Consider the following 22,099-nt stretch of genomic DNA (forward strand, 5'->3'; position numbering starts at 1 on the left):
GATGTTTACACGGCTGTTCTCGAATGTTTCCTTGACCCAAGGAGCGGATTTCTAAAGATGAGGAATTGAAGGATTGGTAGAAATTTCCGAACACTGCTTACAAAGATTTGGTGACTGTGATGAAAAATAGTGTCATTATGAAGTGTAGTGGAGTATTCAATAAAAGTTACTTGGTCTGCCATAATAATGTGTATCTTATTTTATCTTCAGTTATCCCTTATCTCTTTTATGTGGATAACCAGTGACTAGGAAATCTTACCATACCAACAAACAAATACCGTCCGAAAAGGCCGTGAAGGCCCAAACGTACCGCATGACACGGCAGCCGGTCGGTACATTTTGGCCTTCAAGACCTGTTCGGGCGGTATTTGTTTGTTTGTGTGGTAAAATTTCCTAGACACTGGTTATCCACATAAAAGAGATAAGGGATAACTGAAGATAAAGTAAGATACAGCCCTTAAGTGTCCCCGGATGCGGATTCGAAGTTGCATGGGCTCAGCACTCTGTTCTCTCAGCCGGAGCTTCGAGTCCTTCCTGGGCCATGGGTGTGTGTGTTGTTCTTAGCATAAGTTAGTTTAAGTTAGTTTAAGTAGTGTGTAAACCTAGGGACCGATGACCTCAGCAGTTTGGTCCCTTAGAAATTCACACACACTTTTCCCTTGAAGGAAATTTGAATTGCGTAAAAAGCAGTCTTCTTGAATGATACCGTCCATTACGAAATGAAGACTTCAGATTAATATATCTCAATGTGGACAGCTGAAAATGTGTGCCCCGACCGGGACTCTAACCCAGGTTCTTCTGCTTACATGGCAGACGCTCTATCCATCTGAGTCACCGAGGGCACAGAAGATAGCGCGACTGCAGGGACTTATCCCTTGAATGCTTCCCGCGAGACCAACATTCCCAACTGTCCACAACCTACATTCCTTTAGGAACATTACGAATGTAGGTTGTGGACAGTTGGGAATGTGAGTCTCACGGGAAGCGTGCAAGGGATAAGTCCCTGCAGTCGCGCTATCTTCTGTGCCCTCGGTGGCTCAGATGGATAGAGCGACTGCCATGTAAGCAGGCGATCCCGGGTTCGAGTCCCGGTCGGGGCACACATTGTCAGGAGTCCCCATTGAAGTATATCAACAACACCAGTTGGCAGCTGTGGGTTTCGATTAATTATCATTTCTTTCTAGAGAAGCTGCATGGTCATCATTGGTATCTATTCTTTAGGAACAGATACTATCTTCATATACTTCAGATTACCTTAGCAGACAAAATGACGTGCATGGGAGGTTTCTCTACGTGCACAAGTAAAGGGCTTTACAAGCTTGTGGGTGATCCAACACGCTGCAACAGAGATAAGCGTTGCTGAAGGCAAAGAGTATGAGAGAAAGTTGCTCTTACTCATTCACAGAAATTCGTGGGCTGATAAACTTACAGTTTCGTTAACCGATTTGCACTTGATAGAGAAGAGCGAGAGAAAAATGGATATGAGTTTCAGTTACTGAAGCAAGAGAACGAACATACTGGTAAACCTGAAACAGTACAGTACAATGAATTTAAGTTATAACACACGTGGCAAAGATTTCAGAAATTCGGAAATATTTTGGTACAAAGAACTGTGACTACGAACAAGCTCTGATCGCGACCTAACTAGCACTACGCCAATAAGCAGTTACATTGCGTCTCGCCGGCATTGCCTCGTTGTACAGTTGCACAACGTGTCCCCACCGTCTCATAACATCTCCAACACGTCCAGACGCAGCTCGCCCTGTATTCAACTGCCCATCGTTTGCTTGTATACACCCCGGAGAGGACGCACTTTATGATGCACATTACGGCCAATCATGGGCCTAGCTTCAAGGCTCAACGCAATGGTCCAGTCAGCTCACCTCAGAAAGCGCGCCCTAGGATTCGCGTGTTCGTCCGTTTAACTGACAGATTTTCAAGATAGAACTCGAATCTTCTACGTCGAACTTCCAGCACTTCCAGCAACCAATGGACATACTCGCCTAAGAATTCGGCGGGGAAGACAGTTCCACCTACGCGATCCAAGTCATACGTATGCCAAGACAGAGAGGGCTGGGGTCCTCTGTCACCATTTCCCTCCTAGTACCTCGATTTTCTCTTGTTATTGTCCTGTCCATTTCATCGATTCAGCCGTCCTTTTCTTAGCTCAGAGAGAGCAGAAAATTGGCCATAGCCCACAGCCAAACTAACGGATTTCATGCATGATAGGGAGTGTTCATGAAAGAGAGGCGGTCGACCATAAATGGAGGCAAAATGAAGTCTCTCACGGTCTGGTGACATTTCTGCTGGTTAACCTTTCGGGTATAGGCCTAAAGTCGTCGTTGACGAAACTCTGTTGTTCCTAACGTTTTGTCCAGAACTGCGCTGGACATCTTCAGAGGCATTATTCCTCCGTTGAGTCCTTCCGACTGATGGGTCGAAGTCTGAGAGCGACATATATACTGCAGAAAAAGGGGGAGTGGTTGGAGTTACACGTGCTAAGCAGAGATGATCCTTGTCAAAGATAAAAATTAACTATAAGTTGTCGTCTTGTCAAAGATGAAAAATTGTTTAGCGATTCTGTAGAGCTACTGTCCACATGTCGCAACGCTTCATGGTCTCTTCTTTGCCATTAAAGTTATCGCTATACATATAAATACAGGGATAATTTTTATAGGAAAGAAGAGACCATAAAACGTAATGATATATGGATAGTAGCTCTGCAAAATCGCTAAACAGATTTTTATCTTTGACAAGACGATAATTAAGTTTTAGGTTTGACAAGGATCATCTCTGCTCATCACGTGCAACTGCAGCCACGTCCCCTTTTTCTGCAGTATATATGTCGCTCTCAGACTTCCGACCCGTCAGTTGGCAAGACTCAGTGAAGGAGCAACGCCTCTGAAGACGCCCAGCGCAGTTCTGGACGAAACTTTAGGAACGGAATATTTTCTTGGAAGACGATTTTATGCCCTGAAAGGTTTACTAGCATAAATGGAGAGTTACAATTAAATAAAACGCATTCCCCATAGATCGCTTCCTATAGGCAATGGTCCGAGTAGAAAATGATAAAGATGGCATATAAAAATGATAAAACTCTCTCGGATACCAGATTTTGCTCTTTCTTCTACAATATGAGTGTCCTGTCGACGCTCCCGTCTTGCAACGATAAGTGAGTTCACAAGACTACATGCGTACGTTCCTAGTTTGGCGAACATTCAGGCACAGTATATCACTTCACCTGGCCAGTTAATCCACCTGACGTTAATCACGCTGAAAATGTCTGGGACTATTTGGAACAGTGCGTGAAACACAGCAATAAAAATCTCTTCAGTTTGGTAGCTCTGCACGACCTACTCATTGCTGACTCGCTTCATCTAGGTATGGGACAACTGAGGAAACGCGCTTCCTCGCCGGACTGATTCCATTATCACGGATAGAGGTGGTGTTACACGGTGTTAGCATGATGTCTGCTGGGGAGCGACTAATTTTTGGCCAATATATTTGTATAGCAATGGATATCCATTACACGGTTAATGGCACATTATCACGTCGTTCACTCCAGTACAAGAAACCCTCCTTGACCGTTCCTCATCCGACAAAATATTTATTTCATTTGATCAAAAAGGGAAAGGTTGAAAACTGCACCAAACAGGAAGAGTCATTATTTACAATTGCGATTCAAAAGTACCGTTGCTTCGCTGTAAGCCTGAGTTTGATTGATGCTGGATATGCTCTCCCTTTTAAACTGGACAGGCTATGAAAACGGACATTCATAGATATCGGTGCTGATGAAACAAAATGTGAAGGAACAATAAGCAATTAAAAACTTTTAAAAATGAATTATACTGTAATTCTTTTCATTTGCGGTTAATGTCCCTTTAGATGAGCTTTGTTTAATTAGGGTGGTTGAGAACAGTAGTGAGTGCTACAAATAAAGGAAATAAAGGAATATACATGGCATTCAAATTGATGGAGCACAGCAATCAGTCGTTTTTCTTTTAAGGCTTTATTAAAGGAAATCTATATTTCGACTAGCGCCTAGCCATTATCAGTCCACTATTTGATAGTTTCAGTGCGTGTCCTAGTACGTCAGTCCCCTTTCGTCTGGGCTTCTGTCACAGTTCATTTAAGACTCACAGCAATCAGTCTTGAATGAACTGTGACAGAAGCCGGAACAACAGGGGCTGATGTACTGGGACATATACTGAAACTCTGAAATAGTGCACTGATAGTGGCTAGGCACTAGTCGAAGTCTAGATTTGCTTTAATAAAGCCAGGAAAGAAAGAACGACTGACTGCTGTTCTCCATAATTTTGAAGTTCATATCACAGTCGTTTAGTGCATTCCACATTCCTAGTGGAGGGTAATTTGATGAATATACATGGCCTAGATTACTTTTGGTAAAATAAATAGGATTAAGTTTGTAATGTGTTTGGAAATGAAAGTTTCAATGACTTACGGTACTGACGCGCAAGACTATGAGACAGTCTTTGACTGCATTAGAACTGAGAGCAATCGAGAGGTGCATAATAAGCACACAGAAAAACAAAAAATGAAGCAAATAATAGAATGGACAGAGAACATAATTATGACTGATGACAATGAAGTGGAGTTGTCAGGACACATAGCCAGACAATGAATGGTAAATAAACCAGGGAGATTATTTGCGGATTTCAAAGATAAGAAGGCACCGAGATGACGTCGTAATGGAAAGTGGATAGCTGTTACAGTAAAATTTAGGAAGAATATTGACAATTTTGTCTGAAGACGATGAGGCATGACAAGGTATAGAGAAGTCGAATCTGGAATCCTTAATGACAGCGATCAATTTTTATGAAAATGAAAAATTTGGGGAAAAGGAAAGGTTTCTTTTGTCTTCTGTTGTACGAGATAAAGATCAAAAGCAGAAGTAACAACGCTTCGCCATAAGAAACATCGAATGACAACTAAAATATACGAAGAACCCCAACAACACTAAGTCGCAATAAATTCGCAAAGTAACTACAAAACGCTTCTGAGTTACGCACACGTCGCAGCGTTTTTTAAATCCGAAATCCAGTGTTTCGCAAATTTTTTTGGTACATTTCTGTTTATCTATAGACTGGTACAATACTACTCATGCTGTAAAGAAATAATAGGTGAAGTATTAGGGATAACGCATCATTATAAACAAAGAAAGAGAAGTAACTGAATGTAAACTGGAGCCCTTCAACATATCCCTTTTGTGAAGCTTGCAGTGTGCGGAAGATTGTGCTTAACAGTGTGAAAGATGTTCATTTATGTGAAAAATTTCTTGCAATGTTTGGGCCTAGTGAGCTTGGAATTGTAGTTTATGTACATACACCGGAATCAAATTAGTATCCATATACCGTCGGTTAATGAAATACGCTTTTTCTACGATAGAAATTCCTCAAAAATTTTAACTGAAGATGGGAGCTGCGACTTCTAGATGAGTGCAAGGAAAATATTTTACGATGGGACGAGTAATGTTTCTGCCTCAGTTGTCGCCCACGTCATCCCTTAAAGACGTCTTCTCAGAGGACTGAGTTTCAGGTAACAAAACGAAGCACAACATAGACGCTTACGACTTGCAAAAAATGGTGACGTCCGCACGCGAACGATGTTACGACATTCCGTTCAAACTAATGAACAGGCAAACTGTGATTTCCTTCAAGACAGCAAATGCCTGGAACAAGACACGTTCGTGTTGGCAGTCGTGGGTCAGCTTAAAGGTAAACAGAATTGGATCGCATGGATGGGCACAGAACTTTTATAGTTTTGAACTTAGCGTTCCATAGCGAACTTCCGACCAAAAAATTGGGCTGTTGCCAACTACAGGAAAGAGCAGCGACCTACAACTACCTGCTGTGACGTAGGTAAGCCACTAAGTCTTTTGGTAACGGTATTAACACGTTCTGGCTCAGTTCCAACCGTCGAAAAGCGGTCCTTACTGTCTCTCTTCTCCACCACGAGGAAGGAGAAAAAAATCGTTTAACACTTCGAGAGTTTTTAACGGTTGCCACCTATTCTCAGCAACAATGGATATTTTGCCGAAAATACGTGTTTAAAGTCGATGGTAGGCATAAAATATCGTCCGAAATCGTACTAAATGCTTGCTTTGAAAATTATTTTATACAGTTAGTTCAAGAGCCCACTCGCAGAGTAAATGATTGAGAAATCATGCTCGGCCTCTTGGCAACAAATAATCCCGAGGAAATGGGGACCATTATGACGGATACATGGATTAGTGAACGATGGTCGTTGTGGCGAAACTGAATACTATAACACCCAAACCCACCAGAAATGAACACAAATACACCTATTTAAAAAACTGATAAAAATTCGTTTGACGTCATCCTAAGAGACAGTCTCTATTTGTTCTGATCTGTCTATGAAGCAACAGACCAAATGTGGCTTGGATTCACGGAAATAGTATCGACAGCAATGGTGAGATTTATACCAAATAAATCCCTCCCGTGATGCACAAAACAGGTCAAAATATTGATGCAGAAGCAAAGAAAAACATGCCAAATTGAAAGGAAAATTCCCAAGATTGGCGAAGTTTTACATAAGCTCAAAATTTAGCGCGAACTTCATTGCGATGTGCTTTTAATAGTTCCCACAACGAAAGACTGCCTCTGGACGAAAAGCCAAAGATATTCTGGTCGTTAGTGAGTATACTAGCGGCAAGATGTGATCAATACCATCACTGCGCGAAACCGGTGACGTGACACGGAAGTGGAGTTACTAAATTCGGTTTTTCGAAATTCCTTGACCAAAAAAGACGACGTAAGTATTCTAGAATTCGAACCAAGAACTGGTTCTGGCGCTGCAGTCCCGAACCGCGGGACTGCTACGGTCGCAGGTTCGAATCCTGCCTCGGGCATGGGTGTGTGTGATGTCCTTAGGTTAGTTAGGTTTAAGTAGTTCTAAGTTCTAGGGGACTTATGACCTAAGATGTTGAGTCCCATAGTGCTCAGAGCCATTTGAACCATTATGAACCAAGAACTAACGGAAGTATTCTAGAATTCGAACCAAGAACTAACGGAAGTATTCTAGAATTCGAACCAAGAACTGCTGCCAACAAGGTGTGACTTAGAAGCAGATATCCTCGATGTAGCAAAGCTGCTTAAAACACTCAATAAAGGGCAGTCCTCCGGTCCCGACTGTGTACCAATTAGACTCCTTTCAGAGAATGCTAACATAACAGTTCAGTACTTAACAATCATATAAAACATCTCGCTCCACGAAAAATCTGTATTTAAAAGACTGGATAGCTACTCAAGTCACACCAGTACCCAAGAAAGCAAATGGGAATAATTCGATAAATTACGGACCCATATCACTGACGTCGATTTGCAGTAGGATTTCGGAACATATACTGTGTTCGAACATTAAGAATTACCTCTAGAAAAACGATCTGTTGATGCACAGTCAGCACGGATTCAGAAAATATCGTTTTTGTGAAACACAATTAGGTCCTTATTCGCACGAAATAGTGAGTTCTGTCGACAGTAGATCTCAATCTGGTTCGATATTTTCAGATTTCGAAAAGACTTTTAGTACTATTCCTCACAAGCGGCTTATAATCACATTGCGTGTCTATGCAGTTTCGTTTCAGTTATGTGACTAGATTCGTGATTCCCTGTCGGAAAGATCACAGTTCCTAGTAGGTTGACGGAAGGTCATCGAGTAAAACAGAAGCGATATTTCGTGTTCCCCAAGGATGTTTTATCTGCCCTCTGGCGTTCCCAATCTACATAATTGATTTAGGAGACAATATGGGCATCCCTCATAGAATTTTTGTAGGTAAGCTGTCATTTACCATCTAGGACAGTCATCAGAAGCTCAAAACCAATTGCAGAATCATTTAGACAAGATACCTGTATGGTACGAAAAGTGGCAACTGACCTTAAATAACGACAAGTGTTAGGTCATTCACATGAGTACTAAAAGGAATCCTTTAAACTTCGGTTACACGATAAATCACAAAAATGTAAATCTGTCAGTTCAATTAAATAGCTAATAATTACTATTAGAAACAACTTAAAATGGATCGATAGTAAAGATGATATTGTGCGGAAGGCAAACCAAAGACTGCGATTGATTGGAAGAACAGTTAGAAGATGCAACAGGTCTACTAAAGAGACTGTCTACTCTATGCTTGTCCATACTCTGCTTAAGTCTTGCTGTAAAGTATGAGACCATTACCAGAATAGATTGACAGAGGACACCGGAAAAGTTCAAAGAAGGGCAGCTCATTTTGCATTATCGCGGAATAGTGGAGAGAGCGTCATGGATATGAGACGCGATCTGGGGTGGTAGTCATTAAAACAGATCTGTTCACGACATTTCAATCTCCAACGTTCTCCTCCGAATGCAAAAATACTTTGTTGACATGCACCGGGAGAGAGAGAAATAATCATTGTAATAAAATAAATCAGAGCTCACACGGAAAGATTTAAACGTTCGTTTTTGCCGCTCGTTTTTAGAGAATAGAACGGTAAGGAAATAGTGTGAAAGTGGTACGACGAACTGGAAAGCATTTAAATGTGAATTGCAGAGTAGTCACGTGCATGTAGAAGAAATCAGTTTAAGAGAATTCTGGAAACATGAACAGCCGAACGGTATTTGAAACCAGACCCTCCACAGAGGGAGTCCCGTGCCATTACAATTGCACTGCCTCATTCTGTCTTGGAGTAAGTGTTTCCATAAAACTTATTGATTAACCTTCACTTACTTCCCGACAATGGACAGTGCTCAGTGTATGTTAATCTCTTGCTTCTGTACTGGATTTCTTTGGCTGGAATGCTACTATTATTGAAGTTCGGATTACTGTGTCTCATTTCTTTAGAAATCTGACAGGAGACGATGGAATCTATGATATTGGTATTGCTACCTAACATGCGTAAAGAAGACAAGATGGCGCTCTATCACGCGATGCCTGTTGCTCAACCGGAATTAGGAAAACATGACATAGAACTTCTTCACATGAACCAGCTATCGCAGACAGACTGCTTGTTCTCCACACTAGTAATCAGGGGAGAAGGAAGATGTGTATCGTCACGATTTCATGCAAATTTCATGCAAAGAATTATATAAAACAGCAGTTGAGACTATTTCAAACTTGCACGTTTAAGGCTTTGTGGCGCTTTTCAACAAATTTATAGAAATGGGAAAATTTGTCTGGTTCCAAAAGATAGCGTCAGAACCATTGTATAGCAACTTGTTGTACATACTGTTGGAATAAATGGTAGAACTACATTTAATCATGGATTCTCTCAAGATTGTTATTTCTTGTGGTGAAATGTCACTGCACAGACTTAGATATACGGCGCCATTTGATGTCAGGCGTCTCCTTTACTGAAAAATGTTGTGCCCACTGCCGTTAAGTTCTGGATTACAACTTTACTTAACTAAAAAAAACGCTGTTTTAACATAAATTTTAACGTAAAAATATCAACATTAAAGCTTCAATAATAAATCAAAGCACTTTGAATGTTTGGTGTCTTTGATAACATTTCAGGTTTTCATAAAATTCTCTGAGTTTGGGTCCAACAACTGGAGCACATCTAATCGATGTCGCTTCTCTTCTTTAGTGATACTAGGTGGTCTAATACAGAGTACATTTTTTTCGTTTGGCTGACTCATTTACTTCAATTCGAGACTCGTTCCTGAGAAGAGGAATGAAATAAGATTTTCACCAAGTTTTCAGACGAATGTAACCTACTGATCTGGTGTAATTACATTTTCCTGAAAACATATTGAGACTCAAACTCACCTTTGATTTCCTTAGCGAATGTAACTTACTTCGTTCGTTTTGATATACATGGACATATTCATACGATCTAATGTTATGCGTCATTGTCAACTATCAGACATTCTCTTGACTGATACCAGTTTTGTTATAATGTTTTGTCACATTCATGTTCAATTTACATACCTTTAAGACTAGGCTATATTCTTTAAACACTAAACAGTATCACTGCATTCCATTAAGAAAATAGCTCATAGCCACAGCAGCACTACCGTAGTCATTTACAGTATTATTCCATTCATCTTTGTTGGAAGTTGTTACCCAGGGACCAAACTGATGAGTGCTTTAAATAAATGTCGCAGAGTATCGTACTTCTAATATCTTTCCACTGGTCAGTGTGAAATTTACTTTAACGTATTTTATTCACGATATATTTCGCACTAGGACTGACATTCATACAGCTACTGTTTGCCATGTTACTACGCTATACAACGTTGTTGCAGCGGACACTATGCAAAATACCTTACTGCGGTCACTTGCATTTCTGCACGCAAAGCAACGCTTTTTTAATAAAGGAGGAAATACATATCACTCAAGTACTCAAGTATTTCCGTGATTTTGTTTGACCACCGTGGGTAAGAAGGAGACGGCACTTTATTATAACGACGGCACAGCATAATGAAGCACATTCAGCACATTCTAAATCTACATCTTAGCTAAAGTTTCAGACCCAGCCCCTAATTTACCACAGGAAGTGTCCCAAGTAACTAGAAGCTGGAGGGATTTTACTTAAATATTATAGCACATCACACTTGCGACAAAATCTTTGCAGGCCTGTTGTTCAATCCATGTTGGTCTGCGTGAAGAAAGCCAGTTCCGTGCACATGCTAACACTACTATTTCAATGCTTCATATTGATTTGTAGAGACACGGTCAAGCTTGTACGCATTAGAAGTTAACTGCAACAAAATGATGTTTCACTCAGCATTACTTATAGGCGAAACCTTGTGCGAAAGGGAGCTTAAGGCTCCAGGCGGAAAAGACTCTGGCTTATTAAGTGCAGCCGCTTCGCGGGAGCACAAACTCAGGCTCGTAATAAGCCCCTTGTAACTCTCGGCGCAGCCATTAAGGATCTCTCCTTACACCGACAAATGTGTCTTGAGGCCAAAGTGCAAACTTCGTTTTCCTACCTCGCGTTCTACTCTGCATAATATTCGTAAAGTGCTTTTTGTTCATCAGTGTAATCAAACACATTTAAGACTTCACTCTCATCTTATTATAAAGATACACCTTCAGGCCAGTAATGCTTATTAAAATCTTGATATTGCTAGTGAGAATTATTATGTAGCTGTTCTCGTATCTTGCCAACATTCACTTACGAGAAGGCCGACGACATATGTCATTTCCAGCGCAAATGTATATATCACGAATGAAACGTATACCAGATGCCCTACGGAGTTAATATTTTATACCAACGTTGAGACAAATATGTGAACGAATCGAAGATTTTATTTCAGATAAAAATTATTCAGTCGGTCACTACTGAGAACCATAGGAAAAAGGACAAAAAAGACGCTACGACGCGATTGCTTCAAGAAAGTGTAATAACACTGCAATTCGCATTTTATCCCGCAGGAAACAGTACAGGATCGTTGATATAAGAAAGCCCTATTGACGTGAGGCGTTGCCTGGAAGCATTGAAAGCAATGATTCACAGCAAGATGCTGTGGTCAGAACTGGAAACTTATTCTGGGCACAAAATGTCGAAACATAACGACACTACTTGCTGGGAGACTGATAAACGATTTGTAGCACTGTGTTGAGTAAGTAAATATTGTAAACAAGCATAGAGTAGGAATATCTATATAGTGTTATCTCCGTACATACAAAAGTATATGGCAAAAATGGTAAACTCTATTGTCATACCCTTCATGATCAGGGCAACAGGCATATTCCAGCAGGATAATCAAAGACCCTACAGGTTCCCACCACAAACGCATTGAGGAATGTGCGTGCATGGATCCTTGGCTAGCCTGATCGCTCCCCTGATTTTTCAACCACAGAGCATATCTAGGATAAAACAAAAAGGCTTATAGCATCATACCAGCTTTCAGACAGCAGTCTGTTTGTACAACTGACATGGAGTGTGTCTCAGTCATAGAACGATATTGGTAAAGGTGACATTCTAGGCTGTTTGCTTCCATGCCACAGTAAGTGCAAGACTGTTAACCAGCTTGGTGGGGTCACACCTCATGCTGACTTTGATGATGAGTATTAGTTTCGAATGAAATGAAGAAATCGTCTTTTAATGATTTATTCATTATGTGACGAACGTCTCCACGAAATTGAACAATGCTTCATGGTGTTGCACTTTCCATTTCCGTCAGTGGAATTCCTTCTATTTGGAACTTTTCATGTTCATTATACCAAGAGTGACTTTCTGATGTGTAAGGAACATCAAAAGAAATGCAAACATTACTGAAAATATTCTAAAAGCTACATAATCCGATATTTAAGGCGTTATTATTTCTTTCTTGTAGTTCACAAATAACAAGCAGGGATAATACACATCATTCATACAAGAAATTTTTAATTATAAAGAGTTCATTAAGCTACTTAGTCCAAACGAAGCACTTTGGAAGAGAAAAAGGATGAAAAGTTTAATCATTGCTAACACACTAGATTCACAGCCGGCGATTTCGTGCCCCATTATTTCCTAATTGAACATATTGTTTCATCTGTAGGTGAAGTGAATGCAGGTGCATTTGTATTGAGGATGAGGTAACGCTATGACCTTAACAACGTACGGGTTCCCGAACCATAAGACTTACTTTTCATTGTGGCTGCCTTTCGCTGCAGCAAACAATGTCTCGGTACAGCAATTGAATAGCACGAACACCAGACATAATGCTGCGCAGCTTGTTTGTATTTATCTCTTACACTGCTGACACCTCGCTGACACCAACGTAATTGCAATCTAAACACATATACTATTACCATACTGAGGCACGTTTAATTTCACCTTGAACCTTTCACAGTCTCAGGAAAGGTGTAACAAGTGAATAAGCTGAGCTAAGCAAGCAGCTGTGCGGTATTTACTACTTCTTCACCCATCCTGCAACTTTTTATCAGCAGCTGTGTGAACTAAATAATGAGATACAGATGTAGGCGGAAAAGGCTATGCATCCTTGTGGAGGGAAGAAGACAGGGCCTGGACGCAGAGTCTTTGTGCAGTGACTAAGAGTGGGAAATGAATGAGCAGCGTAGCACTAGCCTTTTCCGCTGTGAAATAGCTTCTTTGTAAAGCAGTATTTTACACTAGGGACAAACCGAATGAGGTAGCACTGTTTTAACTAGGCAACCATTGTATAAGGAATGATGGAGGCTACAGTCTTCATCTGACCATCCCGATTTAGGTTTTCCTAAATTATTTCCGGGACGGCTCCTAATATAATGCCACAACTTGTCACGTCTCCTGGCAAGACATTTACAAAATCGGTATAATACATAAAAATAATAATAAACATTTAGCTGTATTATTATTATTATTATTATTATTTCATTACTGAATGAATGGTTGTAGGTTATGTATAAAAGTAAATAACAATTTTTCATTTTTGTGTTTGTGCAGTATTTATGTATTTATATTTCACAAATAACGTCTGTGGTCGGCGAATGTATGTATCGAAGCAGACAATGATAATTAGAAATAATTACAAAGATGCATATTAAATTGCCTATAAATAGTGGAGGCTAAAACATTGCTGTCTCTGTCTTCTTGTAGCCGTTAAAGTCGTAAAAGCCTGTGACGCTCGCTTGAATGCTTAGATAACCTTCGTTTGTCCTTTGATCGAGAAAGACGCAATTGGAGGTTGATATTTTTAAAAGGTGTGTACTTTCAGTTTATGTTGATTTTTTGAATATAGAAATCGTTAAAATTATTATCTGTAATAATATGCCCAAGATTTCATTCCACATTCTTAGCCGTTTCTCATGACGCAGAGCCGTGCAGCGATCGCGGTAACCGCTCCCGCGGCAAATTCAAATTAAACTGAATGAAAGCAGTTTTCACGCAATATAGCGGGCATGTAACGGTGCATTAAAATTATCTCTTTCAGCTTCCTGGAGACTTCAGAGGGAAATTGTGGATTTTGTTATGTCATTTTCTGGTGGACATGGGCAGCTGCTGTTACGTTATCAGTTACGTAATTAATTCATGAGTGATAAAATTTTACTTGTGTGTGATCAAAGACTGCTGTGTTAAACCTGTTCTGGCTAATAACATAAAAATCATATTTCATCCTTTTTTAGTTTCATGCTCTCATGTTAGTCATGGCAGTTAATAGTGTTCATATATTTTTAAAAAATCCACTGCAGCTTTTAAGTTTAGTGAACATAACATACTGAAACTTCCGTACAGATATCAGAGTAATTTTCAGTGCATTCAAGAGATGAAATAACGAAAGTCATTTTTTTATTCCATAATTAGTTACAGTAATGATACCAAGTTCCATATCTAACGAGCCAGATCAATGTTATATAAAAATAGTTTGCAAATTAAAGATTGTACGTCCACAGCAGGAAATCTTTCAGTGTTCTGCGTATCCCCATATAATAGGTCAAAATGCATAAAGTGAAAATATTTTCAACTGCAGAAACTAAGAGTGAGAATCGTATTTTACCTGCCGTGCTCGCAACAATAAGCAATATAAAATTAATTAAAATGTTATGCCATATAAACTGCATAGAAAGAAAAAAAGATGTGCGGGGGGGATTACGTGACAAACTGACTACCTGTTTCAACCTAATCAAACTAGACCTGTAAGTGTGTAAAAGCCTCTGTATATGAATTACGTAACTTTTATTGTTCTTAAATTGTAATACAAGACACATCAAATATCCTTGTAAAGGTGATCTATGGGCGAATAAAACTACTACTACTACGAGCTTCGTAGATGTGCTTTTTATTACAGTAGCAGATTTGCTGTGTTAACAGGGGATTGTCACTTGTGACTTTCAAACTCAAGCGCACTTTACCCCAAACTGGTGTCATTATTCGTTGGCAGTTTTGCTCAAGATAAGGGAGCTAATGCTTATGTGAAGGAAATGACAGCTGAAGAAATGGACCTGACGATGTTTATTGAACTAAGAATGAACTCTATCGTTTCCTGGGAAATTGGAGCGTATGGTACTGGTGTGACTTTATCACTTTTATGTCTTTGAATTGTTGCCCAGGAGTCTTTTTATTTCTTACGACTCCAGGGAATTATGCAAAGAACCTGCTGTAAGTTAGACGGAGACTTATAACGATATACGTTTCTAGTTCAGTGGTCGGATGTTGGAATTTACCTACGTTAAGCGCAATAGCTTTGTCTCAAGGAAGTGAACAGTTCTGTCATAGTTCTTGGGACTGATCTTACAATTTCCAAAGATGTATGAACACTGTCGAGCTGCAATCTATCAAAAATCTGCTGGATTTCACTATTATGCGAAATGTATCCATAGTAATCGCATGTATCCATAATAATCCCCCATTAAATTAGCAGTCATTAACTGATTCTGAGATACGCACGCCAACAAATTTACCTCACTGATTATCGTAAATTCGTGAGCTTGTTACAGTTACTTGTGAAATTAGAAATGTGCAGCATCTAGCTCAGTGGCTGGTTACATATCATGCTCAAAAAGCGAGAATAAGGTTGTAGACAACACATGCTTTGTCAAATTTGGCTGAAATTTATATCTAAGAAGACTGTTTTAGGGAGTTGTCACTTAATGCAGACCACACAGGTCTATTCAGAATTCTCCAGTTTTCGTAAAATGTTCGTCTTGTAGCACCAGTAACGCCCTAATTCGCATACTGAACTATATCCGTCTCTTGTGTGAATGATACAAAACAAAGGATTTAATTTGGCGCGTTTGGACAATCCTATTTCAAGACTCTCAAATCTGAGTCGCGATACTCGTATCGGACGAACTGGTGACTATTTACAATGAGTACACGCATCCAAGGAGCGAAATACTTTGGGAGATCCACGGTGTAATACGTACTCGTATTTTGCCGCTAGAATGGAACTTGTAATGATCGTTGACCCCGGTGACGTTTAGGAAGAATTCAGTCACTTTTTTCTCTCTTGGTATCCCTCCAAATCTCTCTGAACAACATAACTTTAAACAGTCTAAAGAAAGTTCCTGGCAAATTAAAACTGTATGCTGGACAGAGACTCGAATTCTGGATCTTTGCCTTTCGCGGGCAAGTGCTCTACCATCTGAGCTACCCAAGCACGACTCACGACCCGACCTCACACCTTCAATTCTGCCAGAAGATCGTCTCCTACCTTCCAAACTTCACAGAAGCTCTTCTGCGAACCTTGCAGAACTAGCACTCCTTGAATGTTTAACCTGCCAGGAAGTTTCATATCAGAACACTCTCCGCTGCAGAGTGAAAACTCATTCCAGTCTAAAGAAGGTTTTGATAAGTGATAGCAAAACTGTATTTGTGCGAACAAACCATATGATTCTACCCACCATTACAATGTTTATTACATCATTATGTCTATTAGTCGTTCACTCTGTGAAGACTCTCTGCTCCATGGATGATGGGAGCAGCTGTTTCGATATAAACTGGAAGTCGTATATGACTTCTGCCCAATATTCACTTATTTCTGGTCGCAACCAGCTTCAGCTCTCAGCAATGCAGAACATGGGACACTGAATTTGTTCAAAACCGCATCTCTATTGTGAACGGACTTTAGTAATATCTCCAGTACTTTCTCTCGCAAGTAGGAGAGGGTCCGATGTTGTCCTTGTCGTGTCGAATGGTGAGAAGGGGCGCGTGCTGCAGAACGAGATGTTATTCTGTCAAGGAATTGCTCCATTCGTCTAGATATGAATACAGATGATCGTCCAGTTAACAAATTACAATGCTCATCCCTTACATCTCTCTTACATGATATTGCTGCCCTCGCTTCGAGAGTTAACAATTAATCATCAAAGAGTCGTTGCGAAGAGGACATTTTCATCGGAAATTCACAGCATTTACGAGTACAGTGCGGTACATCTTGAATCAATTTTTTTTGTTGTTCTAAAACTACAAAGCTGCAGACACGAGGTATAAAACGGGATCCAAATGTTTCTTGCTGATTCTTAACAATTTTTACTCCTTGAAACTTTTTCTTTGTATGACAGATAACATCCTAAAGTTAAGTGCGTTTTTACACAGTCTCAACGCCAGCCAGTCTTCACTTTGCTACTGGCTTTGAGCACACGAAATTTTCACCAGAAGTATTTTATCTACTGTAAAACTACTATATTATTTAAGGTCGTTTATGTAAATGATAGTGAAATACTATATACAGTATGACGCAGTTGAAAGTAGCCCGCTTCGCCTTTGAATGCGAATGCAATACGAGGTGCATTCACGTTCTAAGGCCTCCGATTTTTTTTTCTAATTAACTACTCACCCGAAATCGATGAAACTGGCGTTACTTCTCGACGTAATCGCCCTGCAGACGTACACATTTTTCACAACGCTGACACCTTGATTCCATGGCAGCGGCGAATGCTTCTTTAGGAGTCTGTTTTGACCACTGGAAAATCGCTGGAGCAATAGCAGCACAGCTGGTGAATGTGCGGCCACGGAGAGTGTCTTTCATTGTTGGAAAAAGCCAAAAGTCACTAGGAGCCAGGTCAGGTGAATAGGGAGCATGAGGAATCACTTCAAAGTTGTTATCACGAAGAAACTGTTGCGTAACGTTAGCTCGATGTGCGGGTGCGTTGTCTTGGTGAAACAGCACACGCACAGCCCTTCCCGGACGTTTTTGTTGCAGTGCAGGAAGGAATTTGTTCTTCAAAACATTTTCGTAGGATGCACCTGTTACCGTAGTGCCCTTTGGAACGCAATGGGTAAGGATTACGCCCTCGCTGTCCCAGAACATGGACACCATCATTTTTTCAGCACTGGCGGTTACCCCAAATTTTTTTGGTGGCGGTGAATCTGTGTGCTTCCATTGAGCTGACTGGCGCTTTGTTTCTGGATTGAAAAATGGCATCCACGTCACATCCATTGTCACAACCGACGAAAATAAAGTCCCATTCATGCTGTTGTTGCGCGTCTACATTGCTTGGCAACATGCCACACGGGCAGCCATGTGGTCATCCGTCAGCATTCGTGGCACCCACCTGGATGACACTTTTCGCATTTTCAGGTAGTCATGCAGGATTGTGTGCACAGAACCCACAGAAATGCCAACTCTGGAGGCGATCTGTTCAACAGTCATTCGGCGATCCCCCAAAACAATTCTCTCCACTTTCTCGATCATGTCGTCAGACTGGCTTGTGGGAGCCCGAGGTTGTTTCGGTTTGTTGTCACACGATGTTCTGCCTTCATTAAACTGTCGCACCCACGAACGCACTTTCCACACATCCATAACTCCATCACCACATGTCTCCTTCAACTGTCGATGAATTTCAATTGGTTTCACACCACGCAAATTCAGAAAACGAATGATTGCACGCTGTTCAAGCAAGGAAAACGTCGCCATTTTAAGTATTTAAAACAGTTCTCATTCTCGCCGCTGGCGGTAAAATTCCATCTGCCGTACGGTGCTGCCATCTCTAGGACGTATTGACAATGAATGCAGCCTCATTTTAAAACAATGCGCATGTTTCTATCTCTTTCCAGTCCGGAGAAAAAAATCGGAGGCCTTAGAACTTGAAGGTACCTCGTACTTCGTCTTCTGAAATACAGTAAACAGCAACAACAATGGACAGTTTTATGCAATAATCGATTGTCAGCATTATTTTGTCAGCATTTCAGTTTATTTCATCAGTAAAATAATTTTCTCACCAGGAGGAAGAATTGAAATTGTGGAATGATTTGTGAAAACAGGTTCGATTAAGGAAACTCGCGAAATTTTCGGGGCCAAGTACCTGGATAGAGGATTACCAGGAAAAACTGGCGCACCTACGGATCTGTGCAAAACGTAAACAGGCACACAATTCCTCCTGTGAGCACACCAGAAGATATTGCAGACGTTCGCAGAAGAACTATTCAGAGCCCACAGAAGTTTAACACGTGAATTGGCCCAACAGGCACTTGTAAGTAGGAGGAGTTGCCAGCGGATATTGAAGTCTTAATTTGAAGGCATATCGTGTGACGGTTGTGCAGCATTTATGTGAGGATGATAGAAACGTGTAGATTACTGCACGTGGCTTTTGAATTACACCAAGGTTGGTTTGTTAGTCCCTTTCCACTATATCATGAGTGATGAAGTATGGTTTCATCTTTCCGGTCATTTGTATTCACAGAACACGAGGTACTGAACAGCGGAGAACCCTAAACATTGTGTGTTAGCAACTGCTCCATGATGAAAAAATTGGCGTTAAATGCGGTGTAACAGGCACGCTCATCATTGGGCCGAAATTTTTTGACTCTGTCCTCAACACGGTTTTTGTATACATTTTGTGCTGGACTCCCTGAATATGAGAGACATTACTGCTTCTTCCGGCAAGATGGGGCAACATGCTACACGTCTAAGGTATCCCTGGATCGACTCCATGAAGTCTTCACTGCGGAACGAACTGTAGAGAAACACTTATGGCCACCAAGTTTGCCGTATCTAACAACATGTGATTTTTTTCTGTGGTGACACTTAAAGAGCAAGTCCTATGAAACAGTTCCACACACAATACGAGAAGACATCAACCGTGAAGTTGCCGCCATCGATATCCGAACTTTCCGCCGGGTGTGTCCGAATACTCGTATGCTTAGACGTGCACAGCTGTGTATCGATGTTTCAGGGGGTCATTTTCAACATCTATAAATGAGCTTTCACTGTATTTTTCAGTGAAAATAAATGGTAAGTCCATTTCTTCGTTTCTGTAATTTTGCTGCGTTCCCCTTATACTTTCACGGGCTAATTTTTTTCGCGGCGCACTGTATAAACTGTTAACAGAACAGCTTTAAAAAAAATTACGGTAGTATCGACAACCTTGGAGCTAAAATTGTACTGCTGTAAAAGAGCCACTGGCAGTAGAGAAAATTTTAAGACAATAGACGCTCAATCGGTGGCAGTGTTGGCTTGAAAGAAGTGTTTCAACGAAAGTGAACTATGGAGCAAATGAGACTCAGTGATCGAACAGGTAACATGAATCACGGAGGATGTACCTGTCAAAAAGCGTTGTCAGTTCGTGACTCCGGTAAGCACTATTTATCGCAGTGTTCACAACTGAATTTTACAAAGCACAAACAGTAACGGTATATTGTAGATTTGGACAATCTTATACTGAAGTTCACTAACACAAAGCTATTTCCTTCTTTGTACATCCTGCCCGTCCATACTGTCGTACTTTGAAGGTCAGCGACGTTGGTATTACACGCGAAAACTACGTGACTGAACTTGTAGTAGGTGGTGGTCGTCGCTCTTACGAATACATCGGCTGTAAACAGTGGTAACGGAAAGTCTATGAGGTACAAAGTAATTAACGGTATGTAGAACGTGGTAAGCGCTAAGCCTTATTCATGGTAGTTGACAGTTTCACGATGAACCAAAAAACGCTGCACTATGTCTAATTTCAGATTCTCATTAATGGTAACTTTGTCAGGAAGTGTGCATGCAAACAGTGGTAAATAACAGAACTTGACTACCAGTAGTAGTAGCGTGTGCGACTTCGTACCAGGAAAATGCATTTCACGGAAGATCTGTGCAAATCCGGGAACGGTGTGGATAATTACGACTCAGATAAAGATCCAGAATATGTTCGTGAACGCAAATGAGCCTCGAAAGTTGTTGCTAATCACATGAATGTGAGTAATTATTTGTGTACGTAAACAATGTTGTGTCCATTATATTAGTTTACGTGAATTTAAGTCACAGTGTGATGGCAGAAAGGCTAATGACCGTGTTTGACATTGCTAATGTGCTATAGTAAGGTGACAATAAAATCTCTCGTATTTTATGCTGGGCTGAATCATAGATTAACTTTCAGGTTCTTATACTTTACTACTACAAAAACTGGTAATGCAAATCTTAGTACCCTAAATTGAAGTAATTCGAACTTTTTAAATTTATATTTTTGGCAGGTTTCACGGAAATGCTCTTTAACTCGCCCAGGAATTAAACAGTGGTAAATCAATGGTAACTCCTGTCAAGTGCACTAAGCTGCAAATCAATGTTATGTACCCCTTGACGCATTTTTAAGAATGAAATTTTGGACAGAGTTTACGATTTTAAAAATATGACTTTACTTTAGAAATATTTGAAAATAATGACTCATCTGAATGAAAAACTTGCAATGTCTGAAGTATGTTTAATGAGATTTTATTGAAATTTACTGCACAATTTCTTAAAACAACTAACTTATCCCTTACTACTGTTAACAGCCGAGGTCTCCTTCAAGGAGATCGCCCGAGTTGAACTCAGCATTCCCCATCCGAAAGATCGTCAACCGAATCACTAAGCCTCATCTCATGACAAATTGCGGAGAGGTTAGGCATTTGTCTTTGGCGTACAGTCTGAAACTATATTCATTTTGCTGCCGGATAATATTTATCGTGGAATACTCTTTACATCCACCTACTGGTCGACTGCAAACTGGAAAGTGTTACTGTCCTCGACCGTGGAGGTATGTTATAAATGCAGGAAGAGTAAGGTTTTCCGTTCCGTCCACGCGAGGTCATTAGAGACGAAGCACAAAAAGATACTGAACGATTATGGGGAAGAATAGCTGATTTTTCAAAGCGCACATCCCGCCATTTACCTTGAAATTTTTAGGGACCTTTATTCATTTACTGACACCTCTTACTACCTGATGCTTTATGGTTCTATAACTGGTCGTAATTATCTGATATCGTTTTTGCAGCATGTGAAACAATGAATCACAGTTTTGTTAATAAATGTAGTGCAACTATCTGAAACTTAAATACGAAGTAAATAAACATGAAAGAAATTTGGAAGTAAAGAAAATATACACTCTGTATTAAAAAAAAGGTATAGAAAATCTATAGTACAGATATAGGGTGGAGGCACCTGGGCACTATTGGCTCTGAATTTACTCTGAGCCGAGCAATCCTGTTGGCACGTTGTCTATTAATAAAATTATAAGTTAATGCGAGGTATGTTTGGTATCTTAGACTGCTTAGAGTTGTCTTACCTCGCGTAACCTAATGTTATTTTATACGTCACTATATTTCGTTAGTGAATACAGTATTTAGCAGCAAAGGTACTATATTATTTTATTGTTACTACTCGCGTTTTGCGCTAAACTAGTATTTGCACTATGGGAGCACCAGTGCTGAGACTATTCATTGTTAGTTCTGAAATGTGTAAACTTTTGCCG

At 40.3% G+C, this 22,099-nt stretch overlaps 1 non-coding gene across 1 annotated transcript; it reads left to right on the forward strand.

Annotated features, from left to right (window-relative positions):
• Positions 1-1,025: 1,025 nt before the first annotated feature.
• Positions 1,026-1,100, forward strand: Trnat-ugu. The gene has a single exon. It is a non-coding gene; the product is annotated as a tRNA-Thr (tRNA).
• Positions 1,101-22,099: the final 20,999 nt, after the last annotated feature.

This window comes from Schistocerca piceifrons, chromosome 2, assembly GCF_021461385.2.
Source record: "Schistocerca piceifrons isolate TAMUIC-IGC-003096 chromosome 2, iqSchPice1.1, whole genome shotgun sequence".
Lineage (NCBI taxonomy): Eukaryota > Metazoa > Arthropoda > Insecta > Orthoptera > Acrididae > Schistocerca > Schistocerca piceifrons.